Source organism: Pan troglodytes, chromosome 16, assembly GCF_028858775.2.
Source record: "Pan troglodytes isolate AG18354 chromosome 16, NHGRI_mPanTro3-v2.0_pri, whole genome shotgun sequence".
NCBI lineage: Eukaryota > Metazoa > Chordata > Mammalia > Primates > Hominidae > Pan > Pan troglodytes.
In genome coordinates, this window is record NC_072414.2 from 91721272 (window position 1) to 91742522 (window position 21251).

Genomic DNA, 21251 nt, shown 5'->3' on the forward strand with positions numbered 1-21251 from the left:
GAAGATGTTTTCTGTTCAAATGTTAACCTTCAGCTGGGCTTCGATGTGGGGAGGGAAGAGTTTTCAATTCATCTGCACCCATTTGCTTTTCAGTTTCTCCTGCATTTTACTATATCCTAGAAAACCACTACCCAGGTACAGGTACCTGGTGTGTGCTTACTTAGCTTTAGAAATAAAAATTATAGGGTAGAATTGAAAAGATAATGTTTGAATAAATGGCTTAAGAATGCCCAGGCCACCTAAGAGAAAAATGAACACTGTATAGATGATGTTGTCACGCCCACAGATCACTGTGATAGACAAGACTCCATGAACAAACCTTGAATAGTGTGCACCGTTCTGTGGTCAATTCATTTGCCATTTCAAGTTATCCGCCACTCAAAGGATTTAAATCAGGAAGGATTTCACAGGATCTATGATACAGTCTTTTTTAAAACCACTTTAGATAGTCATTTTATTTTCTCATTTTATTTTTAGCAAGCACAGAACAGGTGGGAAACACAGCTTAGTTGGAATGGAACAAAGGCAGATTTGATACTTTTTTAGGAGCTTTTACAATATAATCTATTCTTTAATGGATCGCGTTATGAGAGAAAATAAGATTATAATGGAATAAAAAGTGGTCTAATGTTCATTATTCAACTTAGTGGATATGTTACAAGATTATTTCTAAAATCTTCTGTAGATTAAACTAGATGCCTTTCTTGATTCTGTGACTGGTATTACTCTATCATAATTTCTGAGGCCTTTACTAAGAATGTTTTCTGAACATACTAAAGCATATTATGTAAAAGATAGTGAGCTGTGGTGCAGGATGCTATGCAGCATGGCCCCGGTATGACTACCTCTCCACCGATTTATACGTAGAAGTTACGTGGTAGAAACAGGTTGGCAAATACTGTAATTATTATAAAATGATTTTTCAAAATCTGTATTTGTATCTAACAAAATACTAAAAAAGAACTGTGTCAAAATAAAATGTTAGAATTTCATAAGTCTTTTGTTCCTAGAAATTGCTGAGATGTAAACCTTTTCTCATGAATGCTTTCTCTACTGACTCCTCCTCCCCCTAAGTTGACGAGTACTCTGCCCCTTGCTCTTTGTACTAAACACAGACAGGAGTGAGTGGTGGTGGTTATGATTAAAGCAGAAGATATTTTCACTGCAATGAGATGGAAAAGTATGAGCAGAGCCCTGGGTCGTGAGAATCCTTGATCTGCTTCCTATGACTGTCACAGGCTCCTGAAAAAGTTACATAGTGAGGACACGGTGAACAAGGAGACACTTTTTGTAATTAAGGCTTTGACCCATGTGGCCACCTCACCCTGGCATACTTGGTGACATCACCTTTGAGTCTCAAGGTTACCTCTGTCCCTTGGACCAAAAGCTTAGATACTGTGTCCTATGCCTACACTTAATTTTGACTTTTGGGTTTTAACCACTCTAGGATGAAAAAAGGCAAGTAGCAATTACTTCAAGGAAAAGACTGCTGAAGGAAGTAGAGTTTTCTTATTAAAGCTGGGAGCAGCTGAATTATGTTCACTAAGAATATCCTCCCAAATCTTGTAAGGTCTTGGTTAGTTGAATAGGGGGAAGTTGGCAGAAGGCTCAGCATTAAATTGCACCAGGATAAATTTACTTGTCCTTTTCCACTGAACTCCACATTGATAGCGCAAAGTTTCTATCTTTGACTTGTATCATCTTTCTTCTCTTGATTTCACACTGTACATTAAAATGTACAACTTATTATTATAGCTATTTCCTAAAAGTATGTCATCATTAATCAGTTTTCAACTCAGATGTTATATTGTCAATAACAATTTCCTGGTGGTCCTCTGCAACATTTTTTTAAATGACCAAAATAGTCATATATCCCAACGGATGTACAATTTACAGCATTGTGCATTCTTTTTCTGGACATATAACTGTATAATCTGAGTTATGAAAATCAAAGAAACTAATATGTGAATTTCTATCATTGAACATTTTAAATACTTGTATTCAAGATAATATCACAGATTATATACGCAAATTAATGTAAATTCGCAGTGGACAATATTATATTGTCAAAATCACACTGACACAGACTCTCAGAAGTAGAAGCTTCCTATCAGAAGGTTAATATTTTCTGGATATAATACAGCAATAATAAAAAGCAAGCTCTGGATTAGATAGAAATCCAGGGATTTAAATCCTGGGGATTGTGAATCTAAATTTATGTTAAATGTAAGTACATGCTATTGTGAGACAGTTATTCATGTGTTCCTTGCAATTCTGCATATCTTACAAGTAGGGACACTGACTGCCCTTTGAACTACCTCATCATGGATATTTGCACAGTAAGCCCTGGAAAGCGGAGTGTATTTCTCCGGAGCAAAGACCAAGTTGGCTTGGAGCCTTAGAGATTGTGATAGTGTCTCCCTGCCGAGAAGAAGCAGGTGTGCCTCCTGTTATAAAAGCTGTGGGTTCCCTAAACTCAGGGTTTCTTTCCTGTAATCAAACTCATTGTGTCAGCATGTGCCATCTGACCGTCTTCATACTGACTTGTGTAAAGTGGGCTTGGAGAACCAATGCAAAACGTGCTGGTATTCCGGCTACTGTTACTGTTGTGAGAGAACTGTATCATCTTCTGCCATCATTCCTGAATCTGTGGTTGGATAACTTGCAGGAAAGGTAAAAAAATCTCAGAATATTCACATTTTATATGTGCGTCATACTGAAAAATGTGTGAATGGACATGGCAGAAATAAACATTTGGAAAAGTTTCCATTAAAGGGTTTGCCTAGATTCAAGGACCTTTTTCACTAGATTTAAATTTGAACAGGCCGGGCACGGTGGCTCACACCTGTAATCCCAGCACTTTGGGAGGCCAAGGCAGGTGGATCGCCTGAGGTCAGGAGTTTGAGACCAGTGTGGCTAACGTGGCGAAACCCCGTCTCTACTAAAAATACAAAAATTAGCTGGTCATGGTGGCGGGTGCCTGTAATCCCAGCTATTAAGGGGACTGAGGCAGGAGGATCACTTGAACCTGGGGGGCAGAGGTTGCAATGAGCCAAGATCGTGCCACTGCACTCCACCCTGGGCAACAGAGTGAGACTCCGTCTAAAAAAAACAATTTACTAGCCTAGCCAACATGGTGAATCTCCATCTGTACTAAAAATACAAAAAAATTAGCTGAGCATGGTGGCAGGCACCTGTAATCCCAGCTACTTGGGGGGCTGAGACAGGGGTATGGCTTGAACCTGGGAGGCAGAGGTTGCAGTGAGCCGAGATTGCACCACTGCACTCCAGCCTGGGCAACAAGAGCAAACCTGCTTCTCAAAATAAATAAATAAATAAATTGAACACTATCAGTAAACTTTCTAAGGGAAATGACTATGAATAATTGCATTCCTGAAAAATTTACAATGCTCAGAAGCAACTGTTTCACTTGTTTTTTTTTTAATTTGGAAACTATTTTTATATGTTTAGTTATGCAACATTTCTTTCTTTCTTTCTTTCTTTCTTTTTTGAGACAGAGTCTCACTCTGTCGCCCAGGCTGGAGTGCGTTGGCGCAATCTCAGCTCATTGCAACCCCTGCCTCCCAGGATCAAGCCATCCTCCCACCTCAGCCTCCCTAGTAGCTGGGACCATATAACTTTTTACTTTTCTGTTATCTCAGAAGAAAAAATATTTCTACTCATTTTCTTGCCTGAACATTTCATTCCTTTCTTCTTCTCTCAGACCTCATTATTTTCTCTTTTTTGCCACATTCTCACTGAGGTGCTAACTCACTTCTGCCAAGTGTTTTTAGAGTTATACAACTGGTTCTTCAAGCATTAGGCCATCATCTACTTTCAGGTTAGATAAGACTATAATTTATCATTCAATTTGGTAAGACTCTGATGAGGATTTTTTAAAAGAGAGTAGTTGGCATATTAATATGGATTAGTAAGGGCCAGGCATGGTGGCTCATTCCTGTAATCCCAGCTACTTGGAAGACTAAGGAAGGAGGATTGCTTGAGCCCAGGCGTTCAAGACTATAGTGGAGCCAGGATCGCACCACTGCACTCCAGCCTGAGTGACAGAGCAAGAACCTGTCTCAAAAAAAAAAAAAAAAAATTCAATCAATGGAATAGTACAAAATGTTAGAGAGCAGCATGGAGAGAGTAGGTCGCCTCGTCTCGTTAATCCAAGCACAACAGTCGAGGTCCTAGTAGGGAACAGACAACACACTGAGTTTTCATTTAAAATGTTAATAGAGGAACGATTTATAAAGTTGTGGAGAAGGTGGGGGAAAACAAAAATGGAGCATGCAGCATCTGGTGTGAGCAACAGAGCAACTGTAACCATCCCTGAACCTAAAGAGGGAAATAGAAATGGAGGTTTCAGAACCCAGACCTGTGGCGACACAGCTGAGGACAGGCCTCCAGGAAGAGCTGGGTCTTTCAGACAGGAACAGTGCCACTGCCAACCCAGAGCCTGGCGGGGACAGGGTCAGAACCACCAATGCCTCAGCTCCTATTTCCTCCACACTTTCTCCTCCTGGTGGTGCTAGACAGAACCAGAGCCAGAGGATTGGAAGCCGTGACAAACCATCCCAGGAGCAAACAGGAAGGGTTGGATCCAGGTAGAGAATGGACGTGGAGGGGTAAAGAGAAGGCACTGGAAGCATCAGCCGAGGGGAGCTTTCAGGAAGATACTCAGAGAGCTTGGTGTATGTTCTACTATTATTATTGTTGTTGTTGTTGTCATTGTTGTTGGGTAATATGTAGGGACTTGGACCTGAGTCATGCTTTAAAAGCTTAAAGGCCAGAGACTGGCTTGAGCTGGAGAGTGCAGAAATATTTTATTTATTTATTTATTTATTTATTTATTTATTTATTTAGAGACAGAGTCTTGCTCTGCCACCCAGGCTGGAGTGTAGTGGTGCGATCTCAGCTCACTGCAACCTCGGCATCCTGGGTTCAAGCAATTCCCGTGCCTCAGCCCCCATGTAGCTGGGATTACAGGCGCCCGCCACCACACCCAGCTAATTTTGGAATTTTAGTAGAGACAGGGCTTCCATCATGTTGGCCAGGCTGGTCTTGAACTCCTAACCTCAGGTGACCCCCAACCTTGGCCTCCCAAAGTGCTGGGATTACAGGTGTGAGCCACCATGCCTGGCCAAGAAATATTTCCTTAGGAGTGAAATGCTTCAGTATCTCCAGAAGTCTGGGCAGAAGTTCAGTCACGTTTTCTGTGGGCTAGATGTTGGCCTCACACAAGAAATATGGTTGAATTTATCTTTACTAAAAGGAATTTTACCCAAGGAGGTGATTGGAGATAACTGTAACAGAGGGACGACCTCTGGCAGCTAAGGCTTGAGGCCAATTCATAAGCATCTTGCCAGATATGGGGGCTGAGGGTGGGAGTGGAGGCTTTGGTGGATACCATCAGGGGTGGGTTTCCCAGGACCTCACATGGCCAATGGCAGAGTTGGTTTTGGACAGTTGCCTCAGCCAGAGGATCACATTGTCTGATGACAACTCTGCTTACATAAAACGTTATCTTTTCTCATTCTTACAACTTCATTCCCTGGGCCCAAGCAGTAGCCAGTGAGTGTGACATAAGAAGAGGCAAGAGAAAGAGATGTTGACCGCACCCCAGCTTCCCACTATAGGTTTCCCAGACTCAATAAAGATAAAATGGTGAAATGATAATTTTACATTGACTGTGTTTTGATTTACAAGACTGGATTGGAATATTTAGTCTTTCAGAATGACACTATAAATTCATGCCTGAGCACAACAAAGACAGCTATACTATCTACCTGAGATTTCATCTAGAATTGGTATAGAATAGGTCCACAGACCTCTTTTAAGGATAGTGATATGGGAAGAGAAAGCCATCTTGTAACTTCCCCTCTAACAAGTCCCATTCCTTCAATAAAGTGTAACATTTACACGAATATATTGTAAATTTGCATTCTGCCTTCCCTGACTTCCCACTCTGCCTACAATCATGCTTAAGTTTCCCACATTCTAAAAATCTTCCCAACTGTTGACACTGGTAATGCATTTAGCCATCAGTTTCAGCTTCTTTTCTTTGTGAAATACTTGAAATAGTAGCTTTCGGTAGTATTTCTAGTTTTATCTTTTGAAACTATTTTGATTTAATTGTTTTAATATTTTCATCTTTAAGTCACTTTTAGAATTACTTCTATATGAGCATCACCAGTGACTTTATATTACAAAATGTAAAACAAGAAACAAAAAACCTGGTGGAACTCCTGAAGATCTCCTTCCTGGAGAACCTTGATGTGTGTTATCTAAGATGGTTTTTTAGGCCAGCTGCATTGATAATCGTCTAACTCCCCTTACCAAATGATGAACAACCTGGATTGATCCTCTAAATATTTTGTTTTTTGCCTCTTTAATTTTCTTTATTCTTATCTTTGTATTAGATATTTTTCTGGAAGTTTTTTCTTAAGTTTCTAGTTCTGTAATCCTTTTCTTTCTTCCACTTATTTCTTCAGTTATTCTCGTTGTTGCATAAAATTTTAATAAAATTATACATACATTTTAAAAATAAAATCAAGTGATATGAAAGATTAATAATAAAAAGTGATCATTGTTCATCCTTTAAACCATTATGCTCCCAGGGATAATAATACTAACTCTGATAGCTATTTTTCTGGTCTTTATTGCCATCTGTCTAAATAAAATTGATTGTTGTGGTATCTTGACTTATTTATTTTAGCATTATATACTGTCCTCTGATTGTGGATTAGTGATAAGGTTAAACAATATTCAAGTGATTCAATAAATCAATTTTAGCATAATCTTGACTAGCAAATATTATTTGTTTCAGTTAGTATATTATTTCCTTTTCACTTTGGTACAACTTTTGCTTTTCCTAGAACTAAAAAAAATTCTACTTTTTGTTTCTCATTGTTTTAAACATAGTTTTCTAATTACCAACCAACCCTTGTCATACTTCAAATGATTGATCTTCCCTACATCTCATCTGGATGTCGCACAATCATTTTTATCGTTAATAGCAATCATTTTATCTTTCGTTTTAGAATTTTGTATATATGGTTAATTTATACTATCAAACTGAAATTATTTAAGAGAAGAATCTTATCATCATCATCTTTGACCTCTTCAGTGTTTAGAAAATGCATGTTACTTGAATTTAAATGAATTTGATTAAGTATATGCTATATTTGCAAAGAATGTGTTAACCTAAAAATAATTGATGAATTATTTCATGAAATTGCTTATACAACAAATGTTATTTTAAAATTTGTGGTTCTATTTTAAATAATAAATACATTTTAGTGTATGCAATATGAAGCCATTCATAATAAAAATGCAGTTATCAAGGCTATGAAGAAATAAAATATGACATAAAAATTAAATATTCTACAAAAATAAATAAAACACATTAGTAGTGATTATTAATTTGTTAGAAGTAATCTTGACTCCTAGTTCTCAGAAAATTATCTCCGTGCATAAACAATAATGTGTTTATTGATATGCTAAAACAATTGCTTGACAAGAAGCCCCTTAAGTATTTTATTATTTTAAATACAAAGTGAGTGATTTAGTTTTGAGAAAATTAATGATCATTATTCTGCAGTTACTTTTGCATTTGTTATTATAAAGTGACAGTTGTGACTTAGAAAACTACTTTTTAGTGTAGATGTGACTAAATTTATTTTTGGTCACTAAATATGTGAGTCAATATAGAAAGTTAAATTTAATAAAGTATTCATTTGTTTTACTTCAATATCTTAATACCATTACTAGATAGTGAGACTTGTATTATTGTGATAAAAGGTTGTTAATATTTTGTAGGGACATACACATTGCCTAACATCACCCATCTTTATTTCCCATGATCCTCTATGGTTATGTCGTGTTAGTGGTCAATCTAATCATTAGAACCTGAATACTAAACTTCATTTAGTCACAGTGTTTTGTTTTTAACTCTTTTTAAACATTTTCTTACAACATAATTTGGAGTTATTCAACTTGTCAGCGACATCTTTATCAATATGTAAGTTGAAATCAGCAAACATTTCTTATGAAAATCTTTAGAATAAAAGCGAGGAAAGAAGTAAAATGCCCTGTTTGTAATCACTGGTATAGATGTCCGCACCGATGTCATCTGAAGTGTATCTTAGTGCGTTTTTAATCACTGGTGTATCTACTTACCTTTTCCCCATCATTAGTATTAAGAGCACTTAGCTATTTACTTTTTAATTTTCTGTAGTTTCTCAGATCATCAAGAGAGACTAAAGTTAAGTATTTGGGGAGCAGAAGTCAAATTAACCTAAATAACTTTTTTTCTACTTTTCCTTGTAATAATATATCAGATTGTCAGTGACCAGATTATTTATGACAATCAATTGTAAGAGAAGAATACCACGTTAGTTTGGCTTGAAAGATAAATGTCAAAAAATCTTACAGAGTCATTTGTGCAAATAACTATGTAATTAAGATATCCAAGAAAATTTGCCTTAATATTTAGAGGTTACTTAGTAAAAATCAAGAGGGGAAAAAAAGGATGCAAAGTCTAGCTGCTGTTCTTAATTTCACTGGTGCACCATTTGCATAAGTTTTATTAATTTCACAATGGCAATTACCATGGGAAGAGTACTTAAGAGCTGCACATAACTGAAGCATTAGATGTTATTTCCTTTTAGCTGTTGTTCAAAATGAGGGTGGTGCCTTTGTCAGTTTAAATTCCTGTAAGTATGTAACTCCTAGACTATGAGTATACATTTTGTAAATCCTTGAAAAGTATAGTAATTATATTCATTGTTATGTTACTACCAGTCATTGCAATTTATAAAAATTCCCTGAAATAATACATAAAGTAAAAATTTTACAGTATCAATTTTAGTGCGATAGTGAATAACATGTGTCTGATGCCTAGAAAGAGAAAAAAATCATAAATACATATCAAGTTAGGTGAATCTTTGGTGAGAATTACACAAGGTGGGAAATAGAGTGGCAGTTAAGAGACTCGGGTAAGAAATTTAGTTACAAATGGAACTAGGAGCTTCTCGGTGGAAAAAGAAGTAAGCAAATGTAAGGAATACAAACCCTGGAAAATAGCAGAAGGGAGAAAGATTAAACTGATATCTATTAGAGCAGAAATCTATAGTAAAATGTGGGTGTTCTGATGAATAAAAGGAGATTCAGAATGGAAAGAAGAGCTAAAGGAACTGAATGCTGGATTGTTGATTGCTGTTTATTATGATACCACTGGCTTCTATGCGGAGCATGATTTCTAGGTGGCAATACTTGATGTGAGGGGATCAGGTAGAAGAAGTTACAGCAGATGACCTCTGATCGAATCTTTGAGGAAGGAGTAACTTGGTTCTGAGGCTGCTTCAGAGATGTTCCAAAGTCCTTCAGGGCAAAGTACTCAGCAAGCCAAATCACCATGCACTGGGTATCATTTTCTAAGCCTAAGAGCATTACATGTGTTCTTTTTCTAGTTTCAAATTTATTGTCTGATTTATTTAAATATCCCATAACATTTGAAATAAGGGTCTCTTTTTAATATAATGAAACATTTCAGTGTATATGTTTATGTGTATGTATTATATTCAATATTTTATTGACATTTTCCTTACCTGTTTGAATATTTTGTGTATTTGATCTTTCATGGCCTTAGAGAGGGAAGAAAGTCTTTAACATCACTTTGGGTCTGTCTTTTCCTGTTTGTCATTTCTACAGTTAATGCAGTTCTTGCTTTACGCATGTTGAAGCTGTGTTATTTCATACATGAAGTTTCACAAGAGATAATCCTATGTTATAGCGTTTTCCTTTTATACCATGTTTCTCATAAAATGCCCGTCTTTAAAGTTGGACATCTGAGCAATAAAATATTGTAATCCTTTGTGTAAACATGTCCAGTATTATCAGCAATTGGATGTATCCAGATTGTGGTAGTGTGAAAACATGGTTCCTAAAATATATTATAGTAAAATAGGAAGAACAAAGTTATATAATACTTCCTTGCTAATTTTATTCAATATTTGGATACCAGAAGTATTTTGTAGTGTTCATAAATCACTGCACAATCTGTTTCACATTTACCAGTTATGTCCCCCATAACTTCTCTACACATCCAGACTTTTCTACACATTATTACATATATGCTATATATGCTATAGTCTTATTAACTAAGCATATTTGATTTCAAGATGCCACTTCTGATCACTATACATTGGCAAAAGATTAAAATATTGAAAACTCTCTATGTATTTCTATAGTGGAAGCACAAACATAAATTTTTATATTAAAATGCCCTGTAGGTATCAAGTTATTAAATCTTCTTTAGAAAACTTAAATTTTATCTCACTGTCCCTCTAGATTATTCTATTTTACTGGGGAAAAACATAAATCCTTATTTTTATCAGCCTTTTCATTTGCTTTACATACTTTTTGGGTGTAGGTGTTGTTGGTAGGGGAAGTTTTATTGGTCAAAAAAGTTTGGGAAATGTTGCATTGCTCATAGCCTTTATACCCCTTCTTGGAGACTTAAAGTTAACATTAGCATATTTAAGACCATAAGAAGTCTATTTTACTGCCTTTGTGATATTTTTTGACATCTAAGGAACACAATTTGGTAATTTTACTGTAGATACATTTATTTTAAAAGCAGGTTCAGGAAGGCTATATAACTTCTTAATGCCAATGAAAGATCAACTTTTGTTGTAAATTCACATAAACAGGAATATTCCAAGGGCAAGCTCCTTCTGTGGTCACTGTGTGTGTTCCCTCCCAGGGATCCTGCTAAACCACATGTTCTATGGAAATGGGGGCACATTGACAGGTTTGCATTTTCCACCTTATACTTCACACACTGCTGGAAATGCAAGCTTCTCTTTTTGTGGTTCAAGTGATTAACACATTTGATTTTATGTCTATTGTCTTTCTAGCTCTATTTGAAATAAAATATTCCTATTGCTTATGAAACTGTCTATAATGCTAAGCCTTAACTGTCATCATAAGAACAACTGTTGTGGTAAAGTAAGCAGTGGACTTCCCATTAGACAACAGAGGTTTAGCGTCTGGCCCCACCACTGCTGAAATATGTGAGGTGTGAAAAGTTGTTTCAATTATGTGACTCTGCTTCCTTAAATGTGAAATTGAGGTAATCATATGCATAAGACTATTCTTACAGATTTAATTGTATGACCCTTTTAAGGAGAAAAGCATTACTGTTTTGTCATTTTGCTTTCTATATTTAACAAAATATCTCCTGTTAAATGTTTGGAGGTTATACAAAAGTTTTAGCTGCTCACATCAATTTGTTGCCCTTCTGGAGAGTTAACGCTATTTTGTAAAAGATATTTCTAGAGAAATCTCGCTCTGCAATTAGAACTTGCTTTTTGAATAGGTCAAGATTAGTGTCATAGAATGAAGATGTAAGAATTTGAAAAGGTATTTGAAATAACCTTGCTTTTCATTGTCTCTCCTCCTACCCATTCCATTGCTGAGAAAATGGATGACTAGAGAAGCTAAAAGAAGCTAAATTACTTGCAACAGGTGAGTGACGACCTGGACATTGAATCCAGAGGCCCCTAATGTGCTACTCTCCCAACTTTCTTGTAACCAACCATTTGAATTATTCACAGGAGTAAGAAAATGGCTTCTCTGCCCAAAAGCAACTCACGATTCTGCCAAGTGACCTGAAATGCCAATGCAGATGATCTCTGACTTACCCTGGTTTGAATTAGGATTTTTTTACTTTTATGTTGGATTTATCAGGACATAATTCCATCCTCAGTGGAGGAGCATCTGGACTTAAAATGGTTCAACTTACAACTTTTCAGTTTTACAATGGGGTTTTCAGGGTATTAAATGCATTTTCAACTTAGGATATTTTTGATTTCCAGTGGATTTATTGGGACATAGCCACATCATAAGTCTAGAAACATCTGTCTTAGAAACTTGAAGGCTTTGTAATCTTCAAATATATCTTAATGAAATTTAAGTATCTTTGAAAAAATAATACTTTAGTGAATATTCATCTACATCCAATTATTTTTAATGGTATTAGACAGACAAGGAGAGCCATAGCAAAAAAAAAGGGATACTAATAAATTATATTTTGTGAGAGTTGATAGGGTGGAGATTCATTCTTTTGCTGAATATCTTAAAAATTCCTGTGTAAAATCAAGCGTCTTAGCAGAGCACACAGATCCATTCATAGGCTGGTAATTCTCTGGCTTCATTCCTTTCCTTCCCATTCAGTCTTAAATTCTAGGCAAATTGAATACTGACTTGGTACTTTCCAAATCTGGCATGTATTCTCACATCTGTGTGACTTTTTCACCTTTTGTTCCTTTTTTTTTTTTAATTTAAAAGAATTTTTTAGAGACAGGCTCTCACTCTTTTACCCAGGTGGGAGTGTAGTGGCACCATCCTAGCTCACTGCAGCCTTGACCTCCTGGGCTCAAGAGATCCTCCTGCCTCAGTCTTCTGAGTAGCTGGTTCTATAGGCATGCACCACCATATATATATTTATATATGTAAATATATATTTATATATAATATATATATTTAATGTGGATATGATACCTTTCTATTTTTTCCATACTTCGTATATTGTGAACACAGTTCCTGTCTGGTTATTTTTTCTTTATCATTGCAAACCTAATCATTTTGGAAGTTTAATTCAGGCTTATCGCTTCTATAAAGCCTCTCTTAATCAATGTCTGAATCATTTAGGTCAAGTTAGATGTCCTCTTCCTTGGCAATAACCCATTTGCACTTAATTGCTTTGCATCGTAGTTTCCTCATTTATAAAATGGGGGTATCAACAGTGCCTACTAGGAGTGTTGTAAGGATTAATACATGTAAAGTGTTTCAAAGGGTTCCTGAAAAATAAATGTTATTTTTTATGTTATTTTTATTGTAGTATGCATTAATTACCTGTCCATCTTTTCCATTAGACTATGAACTATTATAGGGCAAAGAATGTTACAAACATCTTATTTAAGTGATTATCATTTGTGTAATATACACCCTGTTCCTATCATAATGTCTGGCACAGAACAGGCAATATTGTTTTTTCACTGATTAGAAAGGTGAATTCTGTTGGGAGAAAGAATGCACCTTTTGTCTATCAGGGTCTCTGTAGTGCAATGTGAGCACTATGAGAACAACATAAGGGTCCTGAAATTCCAAAGGAAGTTGTGTTTGTTTGTCTTTGATGCAAAAGTTGCCAAGAAACAACACTAACTGTGGAAATGTGATGGTATCAAAAACAAGTTTCGTGACTTTATAGTTTTTCTCAGAAATAGCCCTCTCCATAAAATACGTTTTACTGGCCTCATTGAATAACTTATTCCTTTATTTGTATCGTATGTATAAAGAATATAATAGAGACAAAAGAAGATAGTGTAAGATTTGAATCATTTTCCATATGGATTCAAGTCTCCAAGAAGTTAATAATAAATTATACTAATAATAATGACTGAAACTCAATATTTATGGAAAACTTATACACATGTAGATAACAGCACAATTCATGATGTGCTTTGATTGCTCTGAAATGGCAGTTTTCAATAAATATTGAAATTAGGTGATAATCACTAGCATTATGTATTGTTTATCAGCATTCAGATTTCCATGAATAGGGATGCCCTTTTACACATTAACCTCCCTTCAAAGAACTTGGAGAAAAGACCTAATTCCAAATGCAGTAATATTTTTCATGCTTTTTCATTCTTCGTTATTTATTGTAGAAATGTATGCATACTCTTGGGATAGTAAGAGAGTTCATTTTTACCCAGTCATGTCTAAAATAACTCTGAGCTAAAAATATTCTCCCTGATACATAATGCAAATAAGCCTACCATGCAATTTTCATGGTTGATTCTTTGAAACTTTTGTAAAACTTAAGCTCTAAAATATTTGGAATCTTGTGGCAGTAAAAATAGTGGGAACATCCTGTTTTACATACTGCTATAAAGTATTCACCAGAATGATGTTTTTCTGTACTAGAAATACTTTCTTAGTTTGATTGCCTGAGAGAAAGAGAAATCTTTTTAAAAGAAAAGAGAGAATATTTTTAGTATTTTAATAACAATTAAAATTTTTGCTTCAAAATTCATTAAATAAGTGTTTGGAGTAAATCTTATAACTAGAACATAGTCCTGAGCATTAAACAGTCATTTGCAAAGGGGAAGGCAAGTGGGCTGATAAATATGAAAAAAAAAAAATCTTGAGGACTACTAGCAGATTCCGTTTTATAGACACTTGAGAACAAAACTATAGATTTTTGAAGGTGAATTTTCATCAAAGAAAATACTTTGAATACATTATGTTACTGGAATTTAAACATGGATTATCTTTTAGTCTTGAGGATCCATTTTCTGAGATGGTGATGGGAAAGATGTTGGTTGTCAAGTGGAATCTCAGCAGTCATTTTCAGACAAAGTTAGAGAAAACAAGTATGGAAGATGCCTGATTCTCAAAGAGTCATCCAGTCTTGGGATTACCGCCTACGTCCATGGAAGTGAAAGTCCTCTTTTTCTTTGTACCACTTACTGAGATAAGTGATGAGTCTGCTGCAGTTAATTTTATTAGTTACATTCTATTCATTGGTTATAACTACATATATACTCCGCCTCCCGGGTTCATGCCATTCTCCTGCCTTAGCCTCCCGGGTAGCTGGGACTACAGATGCCCACCACCGCGCCTGGCTAATTTTTTGTATTTTTAGTAGAGACAGGGTTTCACTGTGTTAGCCAGGATGGTCTTGATCTCCTAACCTTGTGATCCACCTGCCTCGGCCTCCCAAAGTGCTGGGATTACAGGCATGAGCCACTGTGCCCGGCCGGTTATAACTATATTTTAAATATACCTGGTTTATAAGAATTTAACCTATATGCCATACCATAGTTATTGCTTCAGAAGCCAAATGTGATTTTATTATGGTCATAAAATTATTTTAGATACCCTCATACCTCTTATATATCTGAACTGCCCAGGAACTTTCATGATTATAATGTACTACATAGATGATCACTCAGCAGAGAAGTCTACCTAGATTTAGCAAAAAATGTATTGAGATTGATATGGTTAGTCTTTGTGTCCCCACTCAGGTCTCATCTTGAATTGTAATCGCCATAATCCCCATGTGTCAAGGGAGGGATCAGGTGGAGGTAATTGAATCACGGGGGTGATAGTGAGTGAGTTCTCACAAAATCTGATGGTTTTATAAGGGTCTCTGTCCTTCACTTGGCACTTCTACTTCCTGCCACCCTGTGAAGAAGGTGCTTGCTTCCCCTTCACCTTCTGTTATAATTGTAAGTTTCCTGAGGCTTCCGCAGTCATGCTGAACTGTGAGTCAATTAAACCTCTTTCCTTTATAAATTGCCCAGTCTCAGGCAGTTCTTTATAGCAGTATGAAAACAGACTAATACGGAGATTAATCTTAATTTTTCCTTTCATAAATGCTGAATGCTGTTTCTAGATTTGTAAAAGTGCAGTGTGCATAAGCTGCCTCAGTGTGACACTTTCCTTTTGTGAGACTAAAGAAATTGAGGTACTACTATATGGTACCTCAGAATTGTCATCAAGAAGTTTTGAAAGCTAACTTGAGTGCATTTATTTGATGCTCCTCCTAGCTGAAATTAGAACACGTATAAACTATTATCGATATTTCATTAGGGAAATCTTGAAATATATGATAAATTAAGTTTGTGAAATTGTTCTGAAGCAATGAATGAACTCTCTAGATTAACTCTACTAGGATAAAATAAAATATTCCTATTTATTTTCATTCACAAAATAGTTGTTCTCTAGATAATCAAATATCCATAACAATGATGAACCCAGAAAGTTTTTATTTTACCTGATATGTATTCTAGTTAGTTCAAAGTTCAGTAGAAATCTTTCTTTTTTTAAATTTTTGTACACAAAGTTTAACTTAACCTACGGAAATGTTAAGGCTATTTTTACATTGAACTTCATTTTTTTTTCTTTTTTTGAGATGGAGTCTCACTCTGTTGCCCAGGCTGGAGTGCAGTGGTGCTATCTCAGCTCACTGCAAGCTCCACCTCCCGGGTTCAAGTGATTCTCTTGCCTCAGCCTCCTGAGTAGCTGAGACTACAGGCCTGCGCCACCATGTCTGGATAATTTTTGTATTTTCAGTAGAGATGGGGTTTCACTATGTTGGCCAGGCTGGTCTCGAACTCCTGACCTCATTATCTGCCCACCTTGGCCTCCCAAAGTGCTGGGATTTCAGGCGTGAGCCACCGTGCCCAGCCTGAACTTCAATTTTAATACCACTTGGGTCTTTATATATTTTAACTAGTATGAATCTTATGTTTTTCTTACTTAAAAGCATCAATAAAATGCATTTTAAGATTAGCTGCCTGTGCCTCATAAGGTTTTTATGCATGAAATCTGGTCAACACAGCGGGAACATAAAACTCATTATTGGCACTAGTTCAGGTCTGTTACATTAACTGGCCCCATCACAAAGCACTCTATTTTTTGCTTACACATTGAATAGTAAATGAAGGTTAAAGTTTTAAATAGTGAAGCAAGATATCTGGCCATTTCCAGTGTTTTCTTTTTACTTTTCTTTTGAATCTTAGAACAAACCTGCCAGATAGGTATTACTTTTCCTCCAAAAAACTGAAAAGAAGGGAGGTAATAACTTATCTAAGGTAATAAGTCAGCACCTATGTATTCCCCAACCAACCCCCTCTCACTTACTCTCTCTTCCTTTTTTCCTTTATTCCCTCTTCCTGATTCACTTGTTAAATACCTACTGTATGCTGAGCATTTTTATTGTTCCTAGGGTTTCAAAGATTTGGCACGTTCCTTCGTACACAAGTCGCTGGAAGATACCAATATTCAAATACAAACCATAAACTAGAATGTAGTATGATAACACAGATTCATGCACAGAATCCCCTGCAAAGAGGAGTAAATAAGTAGCATTTTGAGGGTTGTGGTGGAAGAATTGGGGAAAACTGCGTATAGGAGACTTTGCCATATAAGTAAAATAATAACAGATTTTCAAGACAGGAAAAAAAGACAAGGCGAGAAAGGATATTCATGACAAGGAGAATTCAGAAGCAAATTCACAGAGGCATAGATTAAGTTATATATTTAGAATAGCACAATTGCCCCCTATACATTATGGTTGGAGCACAGAAAAGAATGGAAAAAAAAATAGTCTAGGCAGAGTGCACAGAGCTAAGTCATGAAGATCATGACGATTGTGTATAACAAACAAATGAGTGATTGGATAACTCTATACAACATCTTCACAAATGGAGTCACTGGGAGGAACTAAGCTCAGATTCAGCACATGCAAACACGTACATGCACAGGGATAGGTGAGTGCTTTTCTACTTTAATATGAATTTGAATATTAATTGGAGCATTCTTTCTTGATATTGGACAGTTCTTCCTATATATCTGGTCCAAAATAATCCATTTATATTACAAGTTTTCCCCTTGTATGCATTTAAGTTTAAAAATTCTCTATAGACAAAGGGAGACAATTTAAGATTTCAAACGAATATGGCTAGAACTATGTCTTAGAATTGCCTACCATTATAGGATACTGTTTTATAGACAATAAAGTACTCCTAGACAAGAGCAATGGGTTGGGGAAGAAGTAGCGTATTCCAAGCTCAGTTGGTCAAATACATGGCTAAGTGTTTTTAGATAAGTAAAGTTTCACAGCTCTTGGAAAGGACTGTGCACAATTAACAGTTAATAACAATGTACAGTTGACGCTCAAACAATATAAGCGTTGGAGGTGCTAGCCATCCACGCAGCTGAAAACCCAAATATAATTTTTGACTCTCTCCACACTTAACTGCTAATTGCCTACTGTTGACAAGAAGCCTTTCCAATAACATAAGTGGTCGATGAACACATATTTTGTATGTTGTATGTATTATATACAGTATATACAGTATTCTTACAATAAAGTAAGCTAGAGAAAAAGAAGAAAATGTTATTAAGAAAATCATAAGGTAAAGAAAATATATTTGCTATTAAGTGGAAGTAAATCATCATAAAGGTCTTCATCCTCATTATCTTCATGTTGATTAGGCTGAAGAGGAAGAGGAAGAGGAGGTGTTGGTCTTGATGTCTCAGGGCAGGCAGAGGTGGAAGGAAATCTGTGTGTAAAGCGCCTGCACAATTCAAACCCATGCTGTTCGAGGGTCAACTGCATTCTTGAAAATTGCTAAAAGAGTCCATTGTAAGTGTTGTCACCACAAAAAATAGTAAGTATGTGATGTCATGCATAAGTTAAATCAGCTCAATTTAGCCATTCCACAATGTATACATTTTTGAAAACATAATGTACACAATATATATAATTTTGTCAATTAAAATGGGTAAATACCTTAATTAATTTAAATAACTGTACACAATCTCATAGACAATTTGAGGCTCACCATGGTGGACTGGAATTGAAAATCTCCTACCTTATTATCAATCTCTTCTATTAGAAGGAGAAGGAGAAAAGAAGTCTGTTCTTATTTTTATGTCTGATATTTTAAATTTTTTTTCTGTCCTTTTCCATTCTCTTAGGGAGACTAGAATATAGGCAGTATATTAAACAAAAGTCTTCTTCCTAAATAAAAATTATTATTTCTCTAATGCAAGCCATTGTAAACAGAATTGTAGGTGCCAGTAATGAGCCTGAACATGTTGCTCTTCTCCAGGGAACAATCATTAAAAGTAATTAAGTTGGTCTTGGGGAAGAGTAGGGTAAAATGGGAAAGAGAGCTTTACATTTCTTCTCATATTACTTTATTTTCAAATAAATAAAGTCACCTGGGTGACAAGAGTGAAATTCTGTCTCAAAGAATAAATAAATAAATGAACAAACTGGAAAAAAAAACCCACACATGGGAATACTTTCTTTACTGGCAGAATCTTGCTAGATATATGCTAAATAATATTCTCTTTAAAAGGCTCCAGAAATAAGACATAAAATGGGAGAAATAAATTCCAAAAAATTGCTGTGCCAGTAAGAAAGTTAAAAAAAACAAACCAACAAAATATCCAGAAGCCAAAAATAAGATCAAAGCACATACAAGATGATGAAATATATTCTAATATATCCATACTTCCCTAAATATAAATGGACTACACTCTATGGTTGTATTGGTGGAGAAAAAAGCAAATCCATCTACAGGAGATTTACAAAGACACTTGAAAAATGCATGGATTTGTATAAGGTGTAAGGAAGGGATCCAGTTCCAGCTTTCTACATGTGGCTAGCCAGTTTTCCCAGCAGCATTTATTAAATAGGGAATTCTTTCCCCATTTCTTGTTTTTGTCAGGTTTGTCAAAGATCAGATAGTTGTAGATATGCGACATTATTTCTGAGGGCTCTATTCTGTTCCATTGGTCTATATCTCTGTTTTGGTACCAGTACCATGCTGTTTTGGTTACTGTAGCCTTGTAGTATAGTTTGAAGTCAGGTAGCATGATGCCTCCAGCTTTGTTCTTTTGGCTTAGGATTGACTTGGCAATGTGGGCTCTTTTTTGGTTCCATGTGAACTTTAAAGTGGTTTTTTCCAGTTCTGTGAAGAAAGTCATTGGTAGCTTGATGGGGATGGCATTGAATCTATAAATTGTCTTGGGCAGTATGGCCATTTTCACGATATTGATTCTTCCTATCCATGAGCATGGAATGTCCTTTCATTTGTTTGTGTCCTTTTTTATTCTGTTGAGCAGTGGTTTGTAGTTCTCCTTGAAGAGGTCCTTCACACCCCTTGTAAGGTGGATTCCTAGGTATTTTATTCTCTTTGAAGTAATTGTGAATGGGAGTTCACTCATGATTTGACTCTCTGTTTCTCTGTTATTGGTGTATAAGAATGCTTGTGAATTTTGCACATTGATTTTGTATCCTGAGACTTTGCTGAAGTTAGTTATCAGCTTAAGGAGATTTTGGGCTGAGACGATGGGGTTTTCTAGATATACAATCATGTCATCTGCAAACAGGGACAATTTGACTTCCTCTTTTCCTAATTGAATACCCTTTATTTCTTTCTCCTGCCTGATTGCCCTGGCCAGAACTTCCAACACTATGTTGAATAGGAGTGGTGAGAGAGGGCATCCCTGTCTTGTGCCAGTTTTCAAAGGGAATGCTTCTAGTTTTTGCCCATTCCATATGATATTGGCTGTGGGTTTGTCATAAATAGCTCTTATTATTTTGAGATACATCCCATCAATACCTAATTTATTGAGAGTTTTTTGCATGAAGGGCTGTTGAATTTTGCCGAAGGCCTTTTGTGCATCTATTGAGATAATCATGTGGTTTTTGTCTTTGGTTCTGTTTATATGCTGGATTACATTTATTGATTTGCGTATGTTGAACCAGCCTTGCATCCCAGGGATGAAGCCCACTTGATCATGGTGGATAAGCTGTTTGATGTGCTGCTGGATTCGGTTTGCCAGTATTTTATTGAGGATTTTTGCATCGATGTTCATCAAATTAATTCAAGATGGATTAAAGACTTAAATGTTAGACCTAAAACCATAAAAACCCTAGAAGAAAACCTAGGCAATACCATTCAGGACATAGGCATGGGCAAGGACTTCCTGTCTAAAACACCAAAAGCAATGGCAACAAAAGCCAAAATTGACAAATGGGATCTAATTAAACTAAAGAGCTTCTGCACAGCAAAAGAAACTACCATCAGAGTGAACAGGCAACCTACAGAATGGGAGAAAATTTTTGCAATCTACTCATCTGACAAAGGGCTAATATCCAGAATCTACAATGAACTCAAACAAGTTTACAAGAAAAAGAAAACAACCCCATCAAAAAGTGGGCGAAGGATATGAACAGACACTTCTCAAAAGAAGACATTTATGCAGCCAAAAGACACTGAAAAAATGCTCATCATCACTGGCCATCAGAGAAATGCAAATCAAAACCACAATGAGATACTATCTCACACCAGTTAGAATGGCAATCATTAGTAAGTCAGGAAACAACAGGTGCTGGAGAGGATGTGGAGAAATAGGAACACTTTTACACTGTTGGTGGGACTGTAAACTAGTTCAACCATTTTGGAAGACAGTGTGGCGATTCCTCAGGGATCTAGAACTAGAAATACCATTTGACCTAGCCATCCCATTACTGGGTATATACCCAAAGGATTACAAATCATGCTGCTATAAAGACACAAGCACATGAATGTTTGTTTATTGTGGCACTATTCCCAATAGCAAAGACTTGGAACCAACCCAAATGTCCAACA

General features: G+C 36.0%; 1 long non-coding RNA gene across 1 annotated transcript; it reads left to right on the forward strand.

Moving 5' to 3' along the window:
* The first annotated feature begins 7547 nt into the window (after positions 1 to 7547).
* On the forward strand, positions 7548 to 20787 carry LOC134806990 (uncharacterized). The gene is made up of 3 exons (XR_010151559.1): positions 7548 to 11535; positions 18079 to 18229; positions 20366 to 20787. It is a non-coding gene; the product is annotated as an uncharacterized LOC134806990 (long non-coding RNA).
* Positions 20788 to 21251: the final 464 nt, after the last annotated feature.